At 45.2% G+C, this 22276-nt stretch overlaps 23 non-coding genes across 23 annotated transcripts; all 23 read left to right on the top strand.

Moving 5' to 3' along the window:
* Nucleotides 1-526: 526 nt before the first annotated feature.
* Nucleotides 527-641, top strand: LOC146774599 (U5 spliceosomal RNA). Its single transcript, XR_014972797.1, has one exon. It is a non-coding gene; the product is annotated as a U5 spliceosomal RNA (small nuclear RNA).
* An 852-nt stretch (nt 642-1493) lies between these two features.
* LOC146774598 (U5 spliceosomal RNA) lies at nt 1494-1608 on the top strand. Its single transcript, XR_014972796.1, has one exon. It is a non-coding gene; the product is annotated as a U5 spliceosomal RNA (small nuclear RNA).
* An 852-nt stretch (nt 1609-2460) lies between these two features.
* Nucleotides 2461-2575, top strand: LOC146774597 (U5 spliceosomal RNA). The gene has a single exon (XR_014974342.1). It is a non-coding gene; the product is annotated as a U5 spliceosomal RNA (small nuclear RNA).
* Nucleotides 2576-3463: 888 nt separating this feature from the next.
* Nucleotides 3464-3578, top strand: LOC146774596 (U5 spliceosomal RNA). The gene has a single exon (XR_014974097.1). It is a non-coding gene; the product is annotated as a U5 spliceosomal RNA (small nuclear RNA).
* An 852-nt stretch (nt 3579-4430) lies between these two features.
* LOC146774595 (U5 spliceosomal RNA) lies at nt 4431-4545 on the top strand. Its single transcript, XR_014974685.1, has one exon. It is a non-coding gene; the product is annotated as a U5 spliceosomal RNA (small nuclear RNA).
* An 852-nt stretch (nt 4546-5397) lies between these two features.
* Nucleotides 5398-5512, top strand: LOC146774594 (U5 spliceosomal RNA). The gene has a single exon (XR_014974403.1). It is a non-coding gene; the product is annotated as a U5 spliceosomal RNA (small nuclear RNA).
* Nucleotides 5513-6365: 853 nt separating this feature from the next.
* Nucleotides 6366-6480, top strand: LOC146774593 (U5 spliceosomal RNA). The gene has a single exon (XR_014972795.1). It is a non-coding gene; the product is annotated as a U5 spliceosomal RNA (small nuclear RNA).
* Nucleotides 6481-7368: 888 nt separating this feature from the next.
* LOC146774592 (U5 spliceosomal RNA) lies at nt 7369-7483 on the top strand. Its single transcript, XR_014974096.1, has one exon. It is a non-coding gene; the product is annotated as a U5 spliceosomal RNA (small nuclear RNA).
* Nucleotides 7484-8335: 852 nt separating this feature from the next.
* Nucleotides 8336-8450, top strand: LOC146774591 (U5 spliceosomal RNA). The gene has a single exon (XR_014974095.1). It is a non-coding gene; the product is annotated as a U5 spliceosomal RNA (small nuclear RNA).
* An 852-nt stretch (nt 8451-9302) lies between these two features.
* On the top strand, nt 9303-9417 carry LOC146774590 (U5 spliceosomal RNA). Its single transcript, XR_014974401.1, has one exon. It is a non-coding gene; the product is annotated as a U5 spliceosomal RNA (small nuclear RNA).
* Nucleotides 9418-10270: 853 nt separating this feature from the next.
* LOC146774589 (U5 spliceosomal RNA) lies at nt 10271-10385 on the top strand. Its single transcript, XR_014972794.1, has one exon. It is a non-coding gene; the product is annotated as a U5 spliceosomal RNA (small nuclear RNA).
* Nucleotides 10386-11237: 852 nt separating this feature from the next.
* LOC146774588 (U5 spliceosomal RNA) lies at nt 11238-11352 on the top strand. Its single transcript, XR_014974697.1, has one exon. It is a non-coding gene; the product is annotated as a U5 spliceosomal RNA (small nuclear RNA).
* An 852-nt stretch (nt 11353-12204) lies between these two features.
* Nucleotides 12205-12319, top strand: LOC146774587 (U5 spliceosomal RNA). Its single transcript, XR_014974400.1, has one exon. It is a non-coding gene; the product is annotated as a U5 spliceosomal RNA (small nuclear RNA).
* An 853-nt stretch (nt 12320-13172) lies between these two features.
* LOC146774586 (U5 spliceosomal RNA) lies at nt 13173-13287 on the top strand. The gene has a single exon (XR_014972793.1). It is a non-coding gene; the product is annotated as a U5 spliceosomal RNA (small nuclear RNA).
* An 852-nt stretch (nt 13288-14139) lies between these two features.
* LOC146774585 (U5 spliceosomal RNA) lies at nt 14140-14254 on the top strand. The gene has a single exon (XR_014974696.1). It is a non-coding gene; the product is annotated as a U5 spliceosomal RNA (small nuclear RNA).
* An 852-nt stretch (nt 14255-15106) lies between these two features.
* LOC146774584 (U5 spliceosomal RNA) lies at nt 15107-15221 on the top strand. Its single transcript, XR_014974695.1, has one exon. It is a non-coding gene; the product is annotated as a U5 spliceosomal RNA (small nuclear RNA).
* Nucleotides 15222-16073: 852 nt separating this feature from the next.
* On the top strand, nt 16074-16188 carry LOC146774583 (U5 spliceosomal RNA). Its single transcript, XR_014974663.1, has one exon. It is a non-coding gene; the product is annotated as a U5 spliceosomal RNA (small nuclear RNA).
* Nucleotides 16189-17040: 852 nt separating this feature from the next.
* LOC146774582 (U5 spliceosomal RNA) lies at nt 17041-17155 on the top strand. Its single transcript, XR_014973904.1, has one exon. It is a non-coding gene; the product is annotated as a U5 spliceosomal RNA (small nuclear RNA).
* Nucleotides 17156-18007: 852 nt separating this feature from the next.
* On the top strand, nt 18008-18122 carry LOC146774581 (U5 spliceosomal RNA). Its single transcript, XR_014974341.1, has one exon. It is a non-coding gene; the product is annotated as a U5 spliceosomal RNA (small nuclear RNA).
* Nucleotides 18123-19010: 888 nt separating this feature from the next.
* LOC146774580 (U5 spliceosomal RNA) lies at nt 19011-19125 on the top strand. The gene has a single exon (XR_014974094.1). It is a non-coding gene; the product is annotated as a U5 spliceosomal RNA (small nuclear RNA).
* An 852-nt stretch (nt 19126-19977) lies between these two features.
* On the top strand, nt 19978-20092 carry LOC146774579 (U5 spliceosomal RNA). Its single transcript, XR_014974684.1, has one exon. It is a non-coding gene; the product is annotated as a U5 spliceosomal RNA (small nuclear RNA).
* Nucleotides 20093-20944: 852 nt separating this feature from the next.
* Nucleotides 20945-21059, top strand: LOC146774578 (U5 spliceosomal RNA). The gene has a single exon (XR_014974399.1). It is a non-coding gene; the product is annotated as a U5 spliceosomal RNA (small nuclear RNA).
* An 853-nt stretch (nt 21060-21912) lies between these two features.
* LOC146774577 (U5 spliceosomal RNA) lies at nt 21913-22027 on the top strand. Its single transcript, XR_014972791.1, has one exon. It is a non-coding gene; the product is annotated as a U5 spliceosomal RNA (small nuclear RNA).
* Nucleotides 22028-22276: the final 249 nt, after the last annotated feature.

Here is a 22276-nt window from a genome sequence, read left to right as displayed (position 1 = left end):
TATTTGTGCCCGTTAGAGGTGCCCTGAGAGGTCGCCAATCCTGAGTCAGCTTCCTCTCAGGTAGACTTGAAGGGGCACGTCAGACTTGTTTCACATGTCTCCAGCCTAGACAGATATATCCTTCTATATTCAGGTTTAATGAAAGTACGTGTGAAAAAGGCACATACGGTGCATGGCTATGTGTAGAGCGTGTTGAAAGCGTAAAATGGCTAGGGGACAAAAGGCCTACAGTGCCACTTAACTAAAAGCCTGATTCACATTTCCTGTTCCCCTTCCCCAGCAGCCCCGACAACTCCTAATGAGCTGAGGTGAGTACAAAAGAAATTTGCATATTCCCACACATACACATGTGAACAGTCCACCTTTTTGTACCTTGAGCAGAGACTTTGAAATGTTGGCCTGTTTTGCCCACCGGCCTGGTTCTCGCCCTCTTTCTTAGAGCCTGAAAATACCTTTCAGGTCCTCACCCTCGCAATGACAGGGTCTTTGATGTGCCGCCACTTACCCTAGAGAGCTATATTGTCACTTACTCTGGTTTCTCTTCAAAACGAAAAAATCTTTCGCCTTTTACTAAAGATTTCCGTGGAGAGGAACATTTAAGAGTTTATTCAATTTTTTTAAGCCTTGCCACAGGTGAGGCTGTTTATCATTTGTTTAAAAGAAAAGCATTAGAAGTTGGGGAATATCCAGCAATTGTCTGCTGCTTTTTTGGGGGACATGAGTTTGGTGTTTTATTCCTGAGCTCTCTGCTTGCTCATTTGCATAAACAGAGTGCAGGAGAGGTGCCTCATGGGAAAGAGCTTGTGCAGTGCATGAGATTGCTTTTCTTGACTGACTTGAAACTACACGATCGCAGGCAGTATATTTTCTTATCTCCCAAAGATCCTGCTGCCAGATCCCAGAGGTCACCCTCCTTTTTAAAGGTGGGACCAAGACTCATGCTGTGCTTTTCATAGGGCTTGCCCGTTATTTGTGCCCGTTAGAGGTGCCCTGAGAGGTCGCCAATCCTGAGTCAGCTTCCTCTCAGGTAGACTTGAAGGGGCACGTCAGACTTGTTTCACATGTCTCCAGCCTAGACAGATATATCCTTCTATATTCAGGTTTAATGAAAGTACGTGTGAAAAAGGCACATACGGTGCATGGCTATGTGTAGAGCGTGTTGAAAGCGTAAAATGGCTAGGGGACAAAAGGCCTACAGTGCCACTTAACTAAAAGCCTGATTCACATTTCCTGTTCCCCTTCCCCAGCAGCCCCGACAACTCCTAATGAGCTGAGGTGAGTACAAAAGAAATTTGCATATTCCCACACATACACATGTGAACAGTCCACCTTTTTGTACCTTGAGCAGAGACTTTGAAATGTTGGCCTGTTTTGCCCACCGGCCTGGTTCTCGCCCTCTTTCTTAGAGCCTGAAAATACCTTTCAGGTCCTCACCCTCGCAATGACAGGGTCTTTGATGTGCCGCCACTTACCCTAGAGAGCTATATTGTCACTTACTCTGGTTTCTCTTCAAAACGAAAAAATCTTTCGCCTTTTACTAAAGATTTCCGTGGAGAGGAACATTTAAGAGTTTATTCAATTTTTTTAAGCCTTGCCACAGGTGAGGCTGTTTATCATTTGTTTAAAAGAAAAGCATTAGAAGTTGGGGAATATCCAGCAATTGTCTGCTGCTTTTTTGGGGGACATGAGTTTGGTGTTTTATTCCTGAGCTCTCTGCTTGCTCATTTGCATAAACAGAGTGCAGGAGAGGTGCCTCATGGGAAAGAGCTTGTGCAGTGCATGAGATTGCTTTTCTTGACTGACTTGAAACTACACGATCGCAGGCAGTATATTTTCTTATCTCCCAAAGATCCTGCTGCCAGATCCCAGAGGTCACCCTCCTTTTTAAAGGTGGGACCAAGACTCATGCTGTGCTTTTCATAGGGCTTGCCCGTTATTTGTGCCCGTTAGAGGTGCCCTGAGAGGTCGCCAATCCTGAGTCAGCTTCCTCTCAGGTAGACTTGAAGGGGCACGTCAGACTTGTTTCACGTGTCTCCAGCCTAGACAGATATATCCTTCTATATTCAGGTTTAATGAAAGTACGTGTGAAAAAGGCACATACGGTGCATGGCTATGTGTAGAGCGTGTTGAAAGCGTAAAATGGCTAGGGGACAAAAGGCCTACAGTGCCACTTAACTAAAAGCCTGATTCACATTTCCTGTTCCCCTTCCCCAGCAGCCCCGACAACTCCTAATGAGCTGAGGTGAGTACAAAAGAAATTTGCATATTCCCAGACATACACATGTGAACAGTCCACCTTTTTGTACCTTGAGCAGAGACTTTGAAATGTTGGCCTGTTTTGCCCACCGGCCTGGTTCTCGCCCTCTTTCTTAGAGCCTGAAAATACCTTTCAGGCCCTCACCCTCGCAATGACAGGGTCTTTGATGTGGCGCCACTTACCCTAGAGAGCTATATTGTCACTTACTCTGGTTTCTCTTCAAAACGAAAATATCTTTCGCCTTTTACTAAAGATTTCCGTGGAGAGGAACATTTAAGAGTTTATTCAATTTTTTTAAGCCTTGACACAGGTGAGGCTGTTTATCATTTGTTTAAAAGAAAAGCATTAGAAGTTGGGGAATATCCAGCAATTGTCTGCTGCTTTTTTGGGGGACATGAGTTTGGTGTTTTATTCCTGAGCTCTCTGCTTGCTCATTTGCATAAACAGAGTGCAGGAGAGGTGCCTCATGGGAAAGAGCTTGTGCAGTGCATGAGATTGCTTTTCTTGACTGACTTGAAACTACACGATCGCAGGCAGTATATTTTCTTATCTCCCAAAGATCCTGCTGCCAGATCCCAGAGGTCACCCTCCTTTTTAAAGGTGGGACCAAGACTCATGCTGTGCTTTTCATAGGGCTTGCCCGTTATTTGTGCCCGTTGGAGGTGCCCTGAGAGGTCGCCAATCCTGAGTCCGCTTCCTCTCAGGTAGACTTGAAGGGGCACGTCAGACTTGTTTCACGTGTCTCCAGCCTAGACAGATATATCCTTCTATATTCAGGTTTAATGAAAGAACGTGTGAAAAAGGCACATACGGTGCATGGCTATGTGTAGAGCACAGTGGTGGCTCTGAGCATATCGATTGGAGGGATGGTGTTGAAAGCGTAAAATGGCTAGGGGACAAAAGGCCTACAGTGCCACTTAACTAAAAGCCTGATTCACATTTCCTGTTCCCCTTCCCCAGCAGCCCCGACAACTCCTAATGAGCTGAGGTGAGTACAAAAGAAATTTGCATATTCCCAGACATACACATGTGAACAGTCCACCTTTTTGTACCTTGAGCAGAGACTTTGAAATGTTGGCCTGTTTTGCCGACCGGCCTGGTTCTCGCCCTCTTTCTTAGAGCCTGAAAATACCTTTCAGGTCCTCACCCTCGCAATGACAGGGTCTTTGATGTGCCGCCACTTACCCTAGAGAGCTATATTGTCACTTACTCTGGTTTCTCTTCAAAACGAAAAAATCTTTCGCCTTTTACTAAAGATTTCCGTGGAGAGGAACATTTAAGAGTTTATTCAATTTTTTTAATCCTTGCCACAGGTGAGGCTGTTTATCATTTGTTTAAAAGAAATGCATTAGAAGTTGGGGAATATCCAGCAATTGTCTGCTGCTTTTTTGGGGGACATGAGTTTGGTGTTTTATTCCTGAGCTCTCTGCTTGCTCATTTGCATAAACAGAGTGCAGGAGAGGTGCCTCATGGGAAAGAGCTTGTGCAGTGCATGAGATTGCTTTTTTTGACTGACTTGAAACTACACGATCGCAGGCAGTATATTTTCTTATCTCCCAAAGATCCTGCTGCCAGATCCCAGAGGTCACCCTCCTTTTTAAAGGTGGGACCAAGACTCATGCTGTGCTTTTCATAGGGCTTGCCCGTTATTTGTGCCGGTTAGAGGTGCCCTGAGAGGTCGCCAATCCTGAGTCAGCTTCCTCTCAGGTAGACTTGAAGGGGCACGTCAGACTTGTTTCACGTGTCTCCAGCCTAGACAGATATATCCTTCTATATTCAGGTTTAATGAAAGTACGTGTGAAAAAGGCACATACGGTGCATGGCTATGTGTAGAGCGTGTTGAAAGCGTAAAATGGCTAGGGGACAAAAGGCCTACAGTGCCACTTAACTAAAAGCCTGATTCACATTTCCTGTTCCCCTTCCCCAGCAGCCCCGACAACTCCTAATGAGCTGAGGTGAGTACAAAATAAATTTGCATATTCCCAGACATACACATGTGAACAGTCCACCTTTTTGTACCTTGAGCAGAGACTTTGAAATGTTGGCCTGTTTTGCCCACCGGCCTGGTTCTCGCCCTCTTTCTTAGAGCCTGAAAATACCTTTCAGGTCCTCACCCTCGCAATGACAGGGTCTTTGATGTGCCGCCACTTACCCTAGAGAGCTATATTGTCACTTACTCTGGTTTCTCTTCAAAACGAAAAAATCTTTCGCTTTTTACTAAAGATTTCCGTGGAGAGGAACATTTAAGAGTTTATTCAATTTTTTTAATCCTTGCCACAGGTGAGGCTGTTTATCATTTGTTTAAAAGAAAAGCATTAGAAGTTGGGGAATATCCAGCAATTGTCTGCTGCTTTTTTGGGGGACATGAGTTTGGTGTTTTATTCCTGAGCTCTCTGCTTGCTCATTTGCATAAACAGAGTGCAGGAGAGGTGCCTCATGGGAAAGAGCTTGTGCAGTGCATGAGATTGCTTTTCTTGACTGACTTGAAACTACACGATCGCAGGCAGTATATTTTCTTATCTCCCAAAGATCCTGCTGCCAGATCCCAGAGGTCACCCTCCTTTTTAAAGGTGGGACCAAGACTCATGCTGTGCTTTTCATAGGGCTTGCCCGTTATTTGTGCCCGTTGGAGGTGCCCTGAGAGGTCGCCAATCCTGAGTCCGCTTCCTCTCAGGTAGACTTGAAGGGGCACGTCAGACTTGTTTCACGTGTCTCCAGCCTAGACAGATATATCCTTCTATATTCAGGTTTAATGAAAGTACGTGTGAAAAAGGCACATACGGTGCATGGCTATGTGTAGAGCGTGTTGAAAGCGTAAAATGGCTAGGGGACAAAAGGCCTACAGTGCCACTTAACTAAAAGCCTGATTCACATTTCCTGTTCCCCTTCCCCAGCAGCCCCGACAACTCCTAATGAGCTGAGGTGAGTACAAAAGAAATTTGCATATTCCCAGACATACACATGTGAACAGTCCACCTTTTTGTACCTTGAGCAGAGACTTTGAAATGTTGGCCTGTTTTGCCCACCGGCCTGGTTCTCGCCCTCTTTCTTAGAGCCTGAAAATACCTTTCAGGTCCTCACCCTCGCAATGACAGGGTCTTTGATGTGCCGCCACTTACCCTAGAGAGCTATATTGTCACTTACTCTGGTTTCTCTTCAAAACGAAAAAATCTTTCGCTTTTTACTAAAGATTTCCGTGGAGAGGAACATTTAAGAGTTTATTCAATTTTTTTAAGCCTTGCCACAGGTGAGGCTGTTTATCATTTGTTTAAAAGAAAAGCATTACAAGTTGGGGAATATCCAGCAATTGTCTGCTGCTTTTTTTGGGGGACATGAGTTTGGTGTTTTATTCCTGAGCTCTCTGCTTGCTCATTTGCATAAACAGAGTGCAGGAGAGGTGCCTCATGGGAAAGAGCTTGTGCAGTGCATGAGATTGCTTTTCTTGACTGACTTGAAACTTCACGATCGCAGGCAGTATATTTTCTTATCTCCCAAAGATCCTGCTGCCAGATCCCAGAGGTCACCCTCCTTTTTAAAGGTGGGACCAAGACTCATGCTGTGCTTTTCATAGGGCTTGCCCGTTATTTGTGCCCGTTGGAGGTGCCCTGAGAGGTCGCCAATCCTGAGTCCGCTTCCTCTCAGGTAGACTTGAAGGGGCACGTCAGACTTGTTTCACGTGTCTCCAGCCTAGACAGATATATCCTTCTATATTCAGGTTTAATGAAAGTACGTGTGAAAAAGGCACATACGGTGCATGGCTATGTGTAGAGCGTGTTGAAAGCGTAAAATGGCTAGGGGACAAAAGGCCTACAGTGCCACTTAACTAAAAGCCTGATTCACATTTCCTGTTCCCCTTCCCCAGCAGCCCCGACAACTCCTAATGAGCTGAGGTGAGTACAAAAGAAATTTGCATATTCCCAGACATACACATGTGAACAGTCCACCTTTTTGTACCTTGAGCAGAGACTTTGAAATGTTGGCCTGTTTTGCCCACCGGCCTGGTTCTCGCCCTCTTTCTTAGAGCCTGAAAATACCTTTCAGGTCCTCACCCTCGCAATGACAGGGTCTTTGATGTGCCGCCACTTACCCTAGAGAGCTATATTGTCACTTACTCTGGTTTCTCTTCAAAACGAAAAAATCTTTCGCCTTTTACTAAAGATTTCCGTGGAGAGGAACATTTAAGAGTTTATTCAATTTTTTTAAGCCTTGCCACAGGTGAGGCTGTTTATCATTTGTTTAAAAGAAAAGCATTAGAAGTTGGGGAATATCCAGCAATTGTCTGCTGCTTTTTTGGGGGACATGAGTTTGGTGTTTTATTCCTGAGCTCTCTGCTTGCTCATTTGCATAAACAGAGTGTAGGAGAGGTGCCTCATGGGAAAGAGCTTGTGCAGTGCATGAGATTGCTTTTCTTGACTGACTTGAAACTTCACGATCGCAGGCAGTATATTTTCTTATCTCCCAAAGATCCTGCTGCCAGATCCCAGAGGTCACCCTCCTTTTTAAAGGTGGGACCAAGACTCATGCTGTGCTTTTCATAGGGCTTGCCCGTTATTTGTGCCCGTTGGAGGTGCCCTGAGAGGTCGCCAATCCTGAGTCCGCTTCCTCTCAGGTAGACTTGAAGGGGCACGTCAGACTTGTTTCACGTGTCTCCAGCCTAGACAGATATATCCTTCTATATTCAGGTTTAATGAAAGTACGTGTGAAAAAGGCACATACGGTGCATGGCTATGTGTAGAGCACAGTGGTGGCTCTGAGCATATCGATTGGAGGGATGGTGTTGAAAGCGTAAAATGGCTAGGGGACAAAAGGCCTACAGTGCCACTTAACTAAAAGCCTGATTCACATTTCCTGTTCCCCTTCCCCAGCAGCCCCGACAACTCCTAATGAGCTGAGGTGAGTACAAAAGAAATTTGCATATTCCCAGACATACACATGTGAACAGTCCACCTTTTTGTACCTTGAGCAGAGACTTTGAAATGTTGGCCTGTTTTGCCGACCGGCCTGGTTCTCGCCCTCTTTCTTAGAGCCTGAAAATACCTTTCAGGTCCTCACCCTCGCAATGACAGGGTCTTTGATGTGCCGCCACTTACCCTAGAGAGCTATATTGTCACTTACTCTGGTTTCTCTTCAAAACGAAAAAATCTTTCGCCTTTTACTAAAGATTTCCGTGGAGAGGAACATTTAAGAGTTTATTCAATTTTTTTAATCCTTGCCACAGGTGAGGCTGTTTATCATTTGTTTAAAAGAAATGCATTAGAAGTTGGGGAATATCCAGCAATTGTCTGCTGCTTTTTTGGGGGACATGAGTTTGGTGTTTTATTCCTGAGCTCTCTGCTTGCTCATTTGCATAAACAGAGTGCAGGAGAGGTGCCTCATGGGAAAGAGCTTGTGCAGTGCATGAGATTGCTTTTCTTGACTGACTTGAAACTACACGATCGCAGGCAGTATATTTTCTTATCTCCCAAAGATCCTGCTGCCAGATCCCAGAGGTCACCCTCCTTTTTAAAGGTGGGACCAAGACTCATGCTGTGCTTTTCATAGGGTTTGCCCGTTATTTGTGCCGGTTAGAGGTGCCCTGAGAGGTCGCCAATCCTGAGTCAGCTTCCTCTCAGGTAGACTTGAAGGGGCACGTCAGACTTGTTTCACGTGTCTCCAGCCTAGACAGATATATCCTTCTATATTCAGGTTTAATGAAAGTACGTGTGAAAAAGGCACATACGGTGCATGGCTATGTGTAGAGCGTGTTGAAAGCGTAAAATGGCTAGGGGACAAAAGGCCTACAGTGCCACTTAACTAAAAGCCTGATTCACATTTCCTGTTCCCCTTCCCCAGCAGCCCCGACAACTCCTAATGAGCTGAGGTGAGTACAAAAGAAATTTGCATATTCCCAGACATACACATGTGAACAGTCCACCTTTTTGTACCTTGAGCAGAGACTTTGAAATGTTGGCCTGTTTTGCCCACCGGCCTGGTTCTCGCCCTCTTTCTTAGAGCCTGAAAATACCTTTCAGGTCCTCACCCTCGCAATGACAGGGTCTTTGATGTGCCGCCACTTACCCTAGAGAGCTATATTGTCACTTACTCTGGTTTCTCTTCAAAACGAAAAAATCTTTCGCCTTTTACTAAAGATTTCCGTGGAGAGGAACATTTAAGAGTTTATTCAATTTTTTTAATCCTTGCCACAGGTGAGGCTGTTTATCATTTGTTTAAAAGAAAAGCATTAGAAGTTGGGGAATATCCAGCAATTGTCTGCTGCTTTTTTGGGGGACATGAGTTTGGTGTTTTATTCCTGAGCTCTCTGCTTGCTCATTTGCATAAACAGAGTGCAGGAGAGGTGCCTCATGGGAAAGAGCTTGTGCAGTGCATGAGATTGCTTTTCTTGACTGACTTGAAACTACACGATCGCAGGCAGTATATTTTCTTATCTCCCAAAGATCCTGCTGCCAGATCCCAGAGGTCACCCTCCTTTTTAAAGGTGGGACCAAGACTCATGCTGTGCTTTTCATAGGGCTTGCCCGTTATTTGTGCCCGTTGGAGGTGCCCTGAGAGGTCGCCAATCCTGAGTCCGCTTCCTCTCAGGTAGACTTGAAGGGGCACGTCAGACTTGTTTCACGTGTCTCCAGCCTAGACAGATATATCCTTCTATATTCAGGTTTAATGAAAGTACGTGTGAAAAAGGCACATACGGTGCATGGCTATGTGTAGAGCGTGTTGAAAGCGTAAAATGGCTAGGGGACAAAAGGCCTACAGTGCCACTTAACTAAAAGCCTGATTCACATTTCCTGTTCCCCTTCCCCAGCAGCCCCGACAACTCCTAATGAGCTGAGGTGAGTACAAAAGAAATTTGCATATTCCCAGACATACACATGTGAACAGTCCACCTTTTTGTACCTTGAGCAGAGACTTTGAAATGTTGGCCTGTTTTGCCCACCGGCCTGGTTCTCGCCCTCTTTCTTAGAGCCTGAAAATACCTTTCAGGTCCTCACCCTCGCAATGACAGGGTCTTTGATGTGCCGCCACTTACCCTAGAGAGCTATATTGTCACTTACTCTGGTTTCTCTTCAAAACGAAAAAATCTTTCGCTTTTTACTAAAGATTTCCGTGGAGAGGAACATTTAAGAGTTTATTCAATTTTTTTAAGCCTTGCCACAGGTGAGGCTGTTTATCATTTGTTTAAAAGAAAAGCATTACAAGTTGGGGAATATCCAGCAATTGTCTGCTGCTTTTTTTGGGGGACATGAGTTTGGTGTTTTATTCCTGAGCTCTCTGCTTGCTCATTTGCATAAACAGAGTGCAGGAGAGGTGCCTCATGGGAAAGAGCTTGTGCAGTGCATGAGATTGCTTTTCTTGACTGACTTGAAACTTCACGATCGCAGGCAGTATATTTTCTTATCTCCCAAAGATCCTGCTGCCAGATCCCAGAGGTCACCCTCCTTTTTAAAGGTGGGACCAAGACTCATGCTGTGCTTTTCATAGGGCTTGCCCGTTATTTGTGCCCGTTGGAGGTGCCCTGAGAGGTCGCCAATCCTGAGTCCGCTTCCTCTCAGGTAGACTTGAAGGGGCACGTCAGACTTGTTTCACGTGTCTCCAGCCTAGACAGATATATCCTTCTATATTCAGGTTTAATGAAAGTACGTGTGAAAAAGGCACATACGGTGCATGGCTATGTGTAGAGCGTGTTGAAAGCGTAAAATGGCTAGGGGACAAAAGGCCTACAGTGCCACTTAACTAAAAGCCTGATTCACATTTCCTGTTCCCCTTCCCCAGCAGCCCCGACAACTCCTAATGAGCTGAGGTGAGTACAAAAGAAATTTGCATATTCCCAGACATACACATGTGAACAGTCCACCTTTTTGTACCTTGAGCAGAGACTTTGAAATGTTGGCCTGTTTTGCCCACCGGCCTGGTTCTCGCCCTCTTTCTTAGAGCCTGAAAATACCTTTCAGGTCCTCACCCTCGCAATGACAGGGTCTTTGATGTGCCGCCACTTACCCTAGAGAGCTATATTGTCACTTACTCTGGTTTCTCTTCAAAACGAAAAAATCTTTCGCCTTTTACTAAAGATTTCCGTGGAGAGGAACATTTAAGAGTTTATTCAATTTTTTTAAGCCTTGCCACAGGTGAGGCTGTTTATCATTTGTTTAAAAGAAAAGCATTACAAGTTGGGGAATATCCAGCAATTGTCTGCTGCTTTTTTGGGGGACATGAGTTTGGTGTTTTATTCCTGAGCTCTCTGCTTGCTCATTTGCATAAACAGAGTGTAGGAGAGGTGCCTCATGGGAAAGAGCTTGTGCAGTGCATGAGATTGCTTTTCTTGACTGACTTGAAACTTCACGATCGCAGGCAGTATATTTTCTTATCTCCCAAAGATCCTGCTGCCAGATCCCAGAGGTCACCCTCCTTTTTAAAGGTGGGACCAAGACTCATGCTGTGCTTTTCATAGGGCTTGCCCATTATTTGTGCCCGTTAGAGGTGTCCTGAGAGGTCGCCAATCCTGAGTCAGCTTCCTCTCAGGTAGACTTGAAGGGGCACGTCAGACTTGTTTCACGTGTCTCCAGCCTAGACAGATATATCCTTCTATATTCAGGTTTAATGAAAGTACGTGTGAAAAAGGCACATACGGTGCATGGCTATGTGTAGAGCGTGTTGAAAGCGTAAAATGGCTAGGGGACAAAAGGCCTACAGTGCCACTTAACTAAAAGCCTGATTCACATTTCCTGTTCCCCTTCCCCAGCAGCCCCGACAACTCCTAATGAGCTGAGGTGAGTACAAAAGAAATTTGCATATTCCCAGACATACACATGTGAACAGTCCACCTTTTTGTACCTTGAGCAGAGACTTTGAAATGTTGGCCTGTTTTGCCCACCGGCCTGGTTCTCGCCCTCTTTCTTAGAGCCTGAAAATACCTTTCAGGTCCTCACCCTCGCAATGACAGGGTCTTTGATGTGCCGCCACTTACCCTAGAGAGCTATATTGTCACTTACTCTGGTTTCTCTTCAAAACGAAAATATCTTTCGCCTTTTACTAAAGATTTCTGTGGAGAGGAACATTTAAGAGTTTATTCAATTTTTTTAAGCCTTGCCACAGGTGAGGCTGTTTATCATTTGTTTAAAAGAAAAGCATTAGAAGTTGGGGAATATCCAGCAATTGTCTGCTGCTTTTTTGGGGGACATGAGTTTGGTGTTTTATTCCTGAGCTCTCTGCTTGCTCATTTGCATAAACAGAGTGCAGGAGAGGTGCCTCATGGGAAAGAGCTTGTGCAGTGCATGAGATTGCTTTTCTTGACTGACTTGAAACTACACGATCGCAGGCAGTATATTTTCTTATCTCCCAAAGATCCTGCTGCCAGATCCCAGAGGTCACCCTCCTTTTTAAAGGTGGGACCAAGACTCATGCTGTGCTTTTCATAGGGCTTGCCCGTTATTTGTGCCCGTTGGAGGTGCCCTGAGAGGTCGCCAATCCTGAGTCCGCTTCCTCTCAGGTAGACTTGAAGGGGCACGTCAGACTTGTTTCACGTGTCTCCAGCCTAGACAGATATATCCTTCTATATTCAGGTTTAATGAAAGTACGTGTGAAAAAGGCACATACGGTGCATGGCTATGTGTAGAGCGTGTTGAAAGCGTAAAATGGCTAGGGGACAAAAGGCCTACAGTGCCACTTAACTAAAAGCCTGATTCACATTTCCTGTTCCCCTTCCCCAGCAGCCCCGACAACTCCTAATGAGCTGAGGTGAGTACAAAAGAAATTTGCATATTCCCAGACATACACATGTGAACAGTCCACCTTTTTGTACCTTGAGCAGAGACTTTGAAATGTTGGCCTGTTTTGCCCACCGGCCTGGTTCTCGCCCTCTTTCTTAGAGCCTGAAAATACCTTTCAGGTCCTCACCCTCGCAATGACAGGGTCTTTGATGTGCCGCCACTTACCCTAGAGAGCTATATTGTCACTTACTCTGGTTTCTCTTCAAAACGAAAAAATCTTTCGCTTTTTACTAAAGATTTCCGTGGAGAGGAACATTTAAGAGTTTATTCAATTTTTTTAAGCCTTGCCACAGGTGAGGCTGTTTATCATTTGTTTAAAAGAAAAGCATTACAAGTTGGGGAATATCCAGCAATTGTCTGCTGCTTTTTTTGGGGGACATGAGTTTGGTGTTTTATTCCTGAGCTCTCTGCTTGCTCATTTGCATAAACAGAGTGCAGGAGAGGTGCCTCATGGGAAAGAGCTTGTGCAGTGCATGAGATTGCTTTTCTTGACTGACTTGAAACTTCACGATCGCAGGCAGTATATTTTCTTATCTCCCAAAGATCCTGCTGCCAGATCCCAGAGGTCACCCTCCTTTTTAAAGGTGGGACCAAGACTCATGCTGTGCTTTTCATAGGGCTTGCCCGTTATTTGTGCCCGTTGGAGGTGCCCTGAGAGGTCGCCAATCCTGAGTCCGCTTCCTCTCAGGTAGACTTGAAGGGGCACGTCAGACTTGTTTCACGTGTCTCCAGCCTAGACAGATATATCCTTCTATATTCAGGTTTAATGAAAGTACGTGTGAAAAAGGCACATACGGTGCATGGCTATGTGTAGAGCGTGTTGAAAGCGTAAAATGGCTAGGGGACAAAAGGCCTACAGTGCCACTTAACTAAAAGCCTGATTCACATTTCCTGTTCCCCTTCCCCAGCAGCCCCGACAACTCCTAATGAGCTGAGGTGAGTACAAAAGAAATTTGCATATTCCCAGACATACACATGTGAACAGTCCACCTTTTTGTACCTTGAGCAGAGACTTTGAAATGTTGGCCTGTTTTGCCCACCGGCCTGGTTCTCGCCCTCTTTCTTAGAGCCTGAAAATACCTTTCAGGTCCTCACCCTCGCAATGACAGGGTCTTTGATGTGCCGCCACTTACCCTAGAGAGCTATATTGTCACTTACTCTGGTTTCTCTTCAAAACGAAAAAATCTTTCGCCTTTTACTAAAGATTTCCGTGGAGAGGAACATTTAAGAGTTTATTCAATTTTTTTAAGCCTTGCCACAGGTGAGGCTGTTTATCATTTGTTTAAAAGAAAAGCATTACAAGTTGGGGAATATCCAGCAATTGTCTGCTGCTTTTTTGGGGGACATGAGTTTGGTGTTTTATTCCTGAGCTCTCTGCTTGCTCATTTGCATAAACAGAGTGTAGGAGAGGTGCCTCATGGGAAAGAGCTTGTGCAGTGCATGAGATTGCTTTTCTTGACTGACTTGAAACTTCACGATCGCAGGCAGTATATTTTCTTATCTCCCAAAGATCCTGCTGCCAGATCCCAGAGGTCACCCTCCTTTTTAAAGGTGGGACCAAGACTCATGCTGTGCTTTTCATAGGGCTTGCCCATTATTTGTGCCCGTTAGAGGTGCCCTGAGAGGTCGCCAATCCTGAGTCAGCTTCCTCTCAGGTAGACTTGAAGGGGCACGTCAGACTTGTTTCACGTGTCTCCAGCCTAGACAGATATATCCTTCTATATTCAGGTTTAATGAAAGTACGTGTGAAAAAGGCACATACGGTGCATGGCTATGTGTAGAGCGTGTTGAAAGCGTAAAATGGCTAGGGGACAAAAGGCCTACAGTGCCACTTAACTAAAAGCCTGATTCACATTTCCTGTTCCCCTTCCCCAGCAGCCCCGACAACTCCTAATGAGCTGAGGTGAGTACAAAAGAAATTTGCATATTCCCAGACATACACATGTGAACAGTCCACCTTTTTGTACCTTGAGCAGAGACTTTGAAATGTTGGCCTGTTTTGCCCACCGGCCTGGTTCTCGCCCTCTTTCTTAGAGCCTGAAAATACCTTTCAGGTCCTCACCCTCGCAATGACAGGGTCTTTGATGTGCCGCCACTTACCCTAGAGAGCTATATTGTCACTTACTCTGGTTTCTCTTCAAAACGAAAATATCTTTCGCCTTTTACTAAAGATTTCTGTGGAGAGGAACATTTAAGAGTTTATTCAATTTTTTTAAGCCTTGCCACAGGTGAGGCTGTTTATCATTTGTTTAAAAGAAAAGCATTAGAAGTTGGGGAATATCCAGCAATTGTCTGCTGCTTTTTTGGGGGACATGAGTTTGGTGTTTTATTCCTGAGCTCTCTGCTTGCTCATTTGCATAAACAGAGTGCAGGAGAGGTGCCTCATGGGAAAGAGCTTGTGCAGTGCATGAGATTGCTTTTCTTGACTGACTTGAAACTACACGATCGCAGGCAGTATATTTTCTTATCTCCCAAAGATCCTGCTGCCAGATCCCAGAGGTCACCCTCCTTTTTAAAGGTGGGACCAAGACTCATGCTGTGCTTTTCATAGGGCTTGCCCGTTATTTGTGCCCATTGGAGGTGCCCTGAGAGGTCGCCAATCCTGAGTCCGCTTCCTCTCAGGTAGACTTGAAGGGGCACGTCAGACTTGTTTCACGTGTCTCCAGCCTAGACAGATATATCCTTCTATATTCAGGTTTAATAAAAGTACGTGTGAAAAAGGCACATACGGTGCATGGCTATGTGTAGAGCGTGTTGAAAGCGTAAAATGGCTAGGGGACAAAAGGCCTACAGTGCCACTTAACTAAAAGCCTGATTCACATTTCCTGTTCCCCTTCCCCAGCAGCCCCGACAACTCCTAATGAGCTGAGGTGAGTACAAAAGAAATTTGCATATTCCCAGACATACACATGTGAACAGTCCACCTTTTTGTACCTTGAGCAGAGACTTTGAAATGTTGGCCTGTTTTGCCCACCGGCCTGGTTCTCGCCCTCTTTCTTAGAGCCTGAAAATACCTTTCAGGTCCTCACCCTCGCAATGACAGGGTCTTTGATGTGCCGCCACTTACCCTAGAGAGCTATATTGTCACTTACTCTGGTTTCTCTTCAAAACGAAAATATCTTTCGCCTTTTACTAAAGATTTCTGTGGAGAGGAACATTTAAGAGTTTATTCAATTTTTTTAAGCCTTGCCACAGGTGAGGCTGTTTATCATTTGTTTAAAAGAAAAGCATTAGAAGTTGGGGAATATCCAGCAATTGTCTGCTGCTTTTTTGGGGGACATGAGTTTGGTGTTTTATTCCTGAGCTCTCTGCTTGCTCATTTGCATAAACAGAGTGCAGGAGAGGTGCCTCATGGGAAAGAGCTTGTGCAGTGCATGAGATTGCTTTTCTTGACTGACTTGAAACTACACGATCGCAGGCAGTATATTTTCTTATCTCCCAAAGATCCTGCTGCCAGATCCCAGAGGTCACCCTCCTTTTTAAAGGTGGGACCAAGACTCATGCTGTGCTTTTCATAGGGCTTGCCCGTTATTTGTGCCCATTGGAGGTGCCCTGAGTGGTCGCCAATCCTGAGTCCGCTTCCTCTCAGGTAGACTTGAAGGGGCACGTCAGACTTGTTTCACGTGTCTCCAGCCTAGACAGATATATCCTTCTATATTCAGGTTTAATAAAAGTACGTGTGAAAAAGGCACATACGGTGCATGGCTATGTGTAGAGCGTGTTGAAAGCGTAAAATGGCTAGGGGACAAAAGGCCTACAGTGCCACTTAACTAAAAGCCTGATTCACATTTCCTGTTCCCCTTCCCCAGCAGCCCCGACAACTCCTAATGAGCTGAGGTGAGTACAAAAGAAATTTGCATATTCCCAGACATACACATGTGAACAGTCCACCTTTTTGTACCTTGAGCAGAGACTTTGAAATGTTGGCCTGTTTTGCCCACCGGCCTGGTTCTCGCCCTCTTTCTTAGAGCCTGAAAATACCTTTCAGGTCCTCACCCTCGCAATGACAGGGTCTTTGATGTGCCGCCACTTACCCTAGAGAGCTATATTGTCACTTACACTGGTTTCTCTTCAAAACGAAAAAATCTTTCGCCTTTTACTAAAGATTTCCGTGGAGAGGAACATTTAAGAGTTTATTCAATTTTTTTAATCCTTGCCACAGGTGAGGCTGTTTATCATTTGTTTAAAAGAAAAGCATTAGAAGTTGGGGAATATCCAGCAATTGTCTGCTGCTTTTTTGGGGGACATGAGTTTGGTGTTTTATTCCTGAGCTCTCTGCTTGCTCATTTGCATAAACAGAGTGCAGGAGAGGTGCCTCATGGGAAAGAGCTTGTGCAGTGCATGAGATTGCTTTTCTTGACTGACTTGAAACTACACGATCGCAGGCAGTATATTTTCTTATCTCCCAAAGATCCTGCTGCCAGATCCCAGAGGTCACCCTCCTTTTTAAAGGTGGGACCAAGACTCATGCTGTGCTTTTCATAGGGCTTGCCCGTTATTTGTGCCCGTTGGAGGTGCCCTGAGAGGTCGCCAATCCTGAGTCCGCTTCCTCTCAGGTAGACTTGAAGGGGCACGTCAGACTTGTTTCACGTGTCTCCAGCCTAGACAGATATATCCTTCTATATTCAGGTTTAATGAAAGTACGTGTGAAAAAGGCACATACGGTGCATGGCTATGTGTAGAGCGTGTTGAAAGCGTAAAATGGCTAGGGGACAAAAGGCCTACAGTGCCACTTAACTAAAAGCCTGATTCACATTTCCTGTTCCCCTTCCCCAGCAGCCCCGACAACTCCTAATGAGCTGAGGTGAGTACAAAAGAAATTTGCATATTCCCAGACATACACATGTGAACAGTCCACCTTTTTGTACCTTGAGCAGAGACTTTGAAATGTTGGCCTGTTTTGCCCACCGGCCTGGTTCTCGCCCTCTTTCTTAGAGCCTGAAAATACCTTTCAGGTCCTCACCCTCGCAATGACAGGGTCTTTGATGTGCCGCCACTTACCCTAGAGAGCTATATTGTCACTTATTCTGGTTTCTCTTCAAAACGAAAAAATCTTTCGCCTTTTACTAAAGATTTCCGTGGAGAGGAACATTTAAGAGTTTATTCAATTTTTTTAAGCCTTGCCACAGGTGAGGCTGTTTATCATTTGTTTAAAAGAAAAGCATTAGAAGTTGGGGAATATCCAGCAATTGTCTGCTGCTTTTTTGGGGGACATGAGTTTGGTGTTTTATTCCTGAGCTCTCTGCTTGCTCATTTGCATAAACAGAGTGCAGGAGAGGTGCCTCATGGGAAAGAGCTTGTGCAGTGCATGAGATTGCTTTTCTTGACTGACTTGAAACTACACGATCGCAGGCAGTATATTTTCTTATCTCCCAAAGATCCTGCTGCCAGATCCCAGAGGTCACCCTCCTTTTTAAAGGTGGGACCAAGACTCATGCTGTGCTTTTCATAGGGCTTGCCCGTTATTTGTGCCCGTTAGAGGTGCCCTGAGAGGTCGCCAATCCTGAGTCAGCTTCCTCTCAGGTAGACTTGAAGGGGCACGTCAGACTTGTTTCACGTGTCTCCAGCCTAGACAGATATATCCTTCTATATTCAGGTTTAATGAAAGTACGTGTGAAAAAGGCACATACGGTGCATGGCTATGTGTAGAGCGTGTTGAAAGCGTAAAATGGCTAGGGGACAAAAGGCCTACAGTGCCACTTAACTAAAAGCCTGATTCACATTTCCTGTTCCCCTTCCCCAGCAGCCCCGACAACTCCTAATGAGCTGAGGTGAGTACAAAAGAAATTTGCATATTCCCAGACATACACATGTGAACAGTCCACCTTTTTGTACCTTGAGCAGAGACTTTGAAATGTTGGCCTGTTTTGCCCACCGGCCTGGTTCTCGCCCTCTTTCTTAGAGCCTGAAAATACCTTTCAGGCCCTCACCCTCGCAATGACAGGGTCTTTGATGTGGCGCCACTTACCCTAGAGAGCTATATTGTCACTTACTCTGGTTTCTCTTCAAAACGAAAATATCTTTCGCCTTTTACTAAAGATTTCCGTGGAGAGGAACATTTAAGAGTTTATTCAATTTTTTTAAGCCTTGACACAGGTGAGGCTGTTTATCATTTGTTTAAAAGAAAAGCATTAGAAGTTGGGGAATATCCAGCAATTGTCTGCTGCTTTTTTGGGGGACATGAGTTTGGTGTTTTATTCCTGAGCTCTCTGCTTGCTCATTTGCATAAACAGAGTGCAGGAGAGGTGCCTCATGGGAAAGAGCTTGTGCAGTGCATGAGATTGCTTTTCTTGACTGACTTGAAACTACACGATCGCAGGCAGTATATTTTCTTATCTCCCAAAGATCCTGCTGCCAGATCCCAGAGGTCACCCTCCTTTTTAAAGGTGGGACCAAGACTCATGCTGTGCTTTTCATAGGGCTTGCCCGTTATTTGTGCCCGTTGGAGGTGCCCTGAGAGGTCGCCAATCCTGAGTCCGCTTCCTCTCAGGTAGACTTGAAGGGGCACGTCAGACTTGTTTCACGTGTCTCCAGCCTAGACAGATATATCCTTCTATATTCAGGTTTAATGAAAGAACGTGTGAAAAAGGCACATACGGTGCATGGCTATGTGTAGAGCACAGTGGTGGCTCTGAGCATATCGATTGGAGGGATGGTGTTGAAAGCGTAAAATGGCTAGGGGACAAAAGGCCTACAGTGCCACTTAACTAAAAGCCTGATTCACATTTCCTGTTCCCCTTCCCCAGCAGCCCCGACAACTCCTAATGAGCTGAGGTGAGTACAAAAGAAATTTGCATATTCCCAGACATACACATGTGAACAGTCCACCTTTTTGTACCTTGAGCAGAGACTTTGAAATGTTGGCCTGTTTTGCCGACCGGCCTGGTTCTCGCCCTCTTTCTTAGAGCCTGAAAATACCTTTCAGGTCCTCACCCTCGCAATGACAGGGTCTTTGATGTGCCGCCACTTACCCTAGAGAGCTATATTGTCACTTACTCTGGTTTCTCTTCAAAACGAAAAAATCTTTCGCCTTTTACTAAAGATTTCCGTGGAGAGGAACATTTAAGAGTTTATTCAATTTTTTTAATCCTTGCCACAGGTGAGGCTGTTTATCATTTGTTTAAAAGAAATGCATTAGAAGTTGGGGAATATCCAGCAATTGTCTGCTGCTTTTTTGGGGGACATGAGTTTGGTGTTTTATTCCTGAGCTCTCTGCTTGCTCATTTGCATAAACAGAGTGCAGGAGAGGTGCCTCATGGGAAAGAGCTTGTGCAGTGCATGAGATTGCTTTTTTTGACTGACTTGAAACTACACGATCGCAGGCAGTATATTTTCTTATCTCCCAAAGATCCTGCTGCCAGATCCCAGAGGTCACCCTCCTTTTTAAAGGTGGGACCAAGACTCATGCTGTGCTTTTCATAGGGCTTGCCCGTTATTTGTGCCGGTTAGAGGTGCCCTGAGAGGTCGCCAATCCTGAGTCAGCTTCCTCTCAGGTAGACTTGAAGGGGCACGTCAGACTTGTTTCACGTGTCTCCAGCCTAGACAGATATATCCTTCTATATTCAGGTTTAATGAAAGTACGTGTGAAAAAGGCACATACGGTGCATGGCTATGTGTAGAGCGTGTTGAAAGCGTAAAATGGCTAGGGGACAAAAGGCCTACAGTGCCACTTAACTAAAAGCCTGATTCACATTTCCTGTTCCCCTTCCCCAGCAGCCCCGACAACTCCTAATGAGCTGAGGTGAGTACAAAATAAATTTGCATATTCCCAGACATACACATGTGAACAGTCCACCTTTTTGTACCTTGAGCAGAGACTTTGAAATGTTGGCCTGTTTTGCCCACCGGCCTGGTTCTCGCCCTCTTTCTTAGAGCCTGAAAATACCTTTCAGGTCCTCACCCTCGCAATGACAGGGTCTTTGATGTGCCGCCACTTACCCTAGAGAGCTATATTGTCACTTACTCTGGTTTCTCTTCAAAACGAAAAAATCTTTCGCTTTTTACTAAAGATTTCCGTGGAGAGGAACATTTAAGAGTTTATTCAATTTTTTTAATCCTTGCCACAGGTGAGGCTGTTTATCATTTGTTTAAAAGAAAAGCATTAGAAGTTGGGGAATATCCAGCAATTGTCTGCTGCTTTTTTGGGGGACATGAGTTTGGTGTTTTATTCCTGAGCTCTCTGCTTGCTCATTTGCATAAACAGAGTGCAGGAGAGGTGCCTCATGGGAAAGAGCTTGTGCAGTGCATGAGATTGCTTTTCTTGACTGACTTGAAACTACACGATCGCAGGCAGTATATTTTCTTATCTCCCAAAGATCCTGCTGCCAGATCCCAGAGGTCACCCTCCTTTTTAAAGGTGGGACCAAGACTCATGCTGTGCTTTTCATAGGGCTTGCCCGTTATTTGTGCCCGTTGGAGGTGCCCTGAGAGGTCGCCAATCCTGAGTCCGCTTCCTCTCAGGTAGACTTGAAGGGGCACGTCAGACTTGTTTCACGTGTCTCCAGCCTAGACAGATATATCCTTCTATATTCAGGTTTAATGAAAGTACGTGTGAAAAAGGCACATACGGTGCATGGCTATGTGTAGAGCGTGTTGAAAGCGTAAAATGGCTAGGGGACAAAAGGCCTACAGTGCCACTTAACTAAAAGCCTGATTCACATTTCCTGTTCCCCTTCCCCAGCAGCCCCGACAACTCCTAATGAGCTGAGGTGAGTACAAAAGAAATTTGCATATTCCCAGACATACACATGTGAACAGTCCACCTTTTTGTACCTTGAGCAGAGACTTTGAAATGTTGGCCTGTTTTGCCCACCGGCCTGGTTCTCGCCCTCTTTCTTAGAGCCTGAAAATACCTTTCAGGTCCTCACCCTCGCAATGACAGGGTCTTTGATGTGCCGCCACTTACCCTAGAGAGCTATATTGTCACTTACTCTGGTTTCTCTTCAAAACGAAAAAATCTTTCGCTTTTTACTAAAGATTTCCGTGGAGAGGAACATTTAAGAGTTTATTCAATTTTTTTAAGCCTTGCCACAGGTGAGGCTGTTTATCATTTGTTTAAAAGAAAAGCATTACAAGTTGGGGAATATCCAGCAATTGTCTGCTGCTTTTTTTGGGGGACATGAGTTTGGTGTTTTATTCCTGAGCTCTCTGCTTGCTCATTTGCATAAACAGAGTGCAGGAGAGGTGCCTCATGGGAAAGAGCTTGTGCAGTGCATGAGATTGCTTTTCTTGACTGACTTGAAACTTCACGATCGCAGGCAGTATATTTTCTTATCTCCCAAAGATCCTGCTGCCAGATCCCAGAGGTCACCCTCCTTTTTAAAGGTGGGACCAAGACTCATGCTGTGCTTTTCATAGGGCTTGCCCGTTATTTGTGCCCGTTGGAGGTGCCCTGAGAGGTCGCCAATCCTGAGTCCGCTTCCTCTCAGGTAGACTTGAAGGGGCACGTCAGACTTGTTTCACGTGTCTCCAGCCTAGACAGATATATCCTTCTATATTCAGGTTTAATGAAAGTACGTGTGAAAAAGGCACATACGGTGCATGGCTATGTGTAGAGCGTGTTGAAAGCGTAAAATGGCTAGGGGACAAAAGGCCTACAGTGCCACTTAACTAAAAGCCTGATTCACATTTCCTGTTCCCCTTCCCCAGCAGCCCCGACAACTCCTAATGAGCTGAGGTGAGTACAAAAGAAATTTGCATATTCCCAGACATACACATGTGAACAGTCCACCTTTTTGTACCTTGAGCAGAGACTTTGAAATGTTGGCCTGTTTTGCCCACCGGCCTGGTTCTCGCCCTCTTTCTTAGAGCCTGAAAATACCTTTCAGGTCCTCACCCTCGCAATGACAGGGTCTTTGATGTGCCGCCACTTACCCTAGAGAGCTATATTGTCACTTACTCTGGTTTCTCTTCAAAACGAAAAAATCTTTCGCCTTTTACTAAAGATTTCCGTGGAGAGGAACATTTAAGAGTTTATTCAATTTTTTTAAGCCTTGCCACAGGTGAGGCTGTTTATCATTTGTTTAAAAGAAAAGCATTAGAAGTTGGGGAATATCCAGCAATTGTCTGCTGCTTTTTTGGGGGACATGAGTTTGGTGTTTTATTCCTGAGCTCTCTGCTTGCTCATTTGCATAAACAGAGTGTAGGAGAGGTGCCTCATGGGAAAGAGCTTGTGCAGTGCATGAGATTGCTTTTCTTGACTGACTTGAAACTTCACGATCGCAGGCAGTATATTTTCTTATCTCCCAAAGATCCTGCT

The sequence above is a fragment of the Triturus cristatus genome, chromosome 12 (assembly GCF_964204655.1).
Source record: "Triturus cristatus chromosome 12, aTriCri1.1, whole genome shotgun sequence".
In the NCBI taxonomy this organism is placed as follows: Eukaryota; Metazoa; Chordata; class Amphibia; order Caudata; family Salamandridae; genus Triturus; species Triturus cristatus.
Note: the sequence above shows the minus strand (reverse complement) of the source record. Positions and strands in the feature narration are given on the sequence as shown.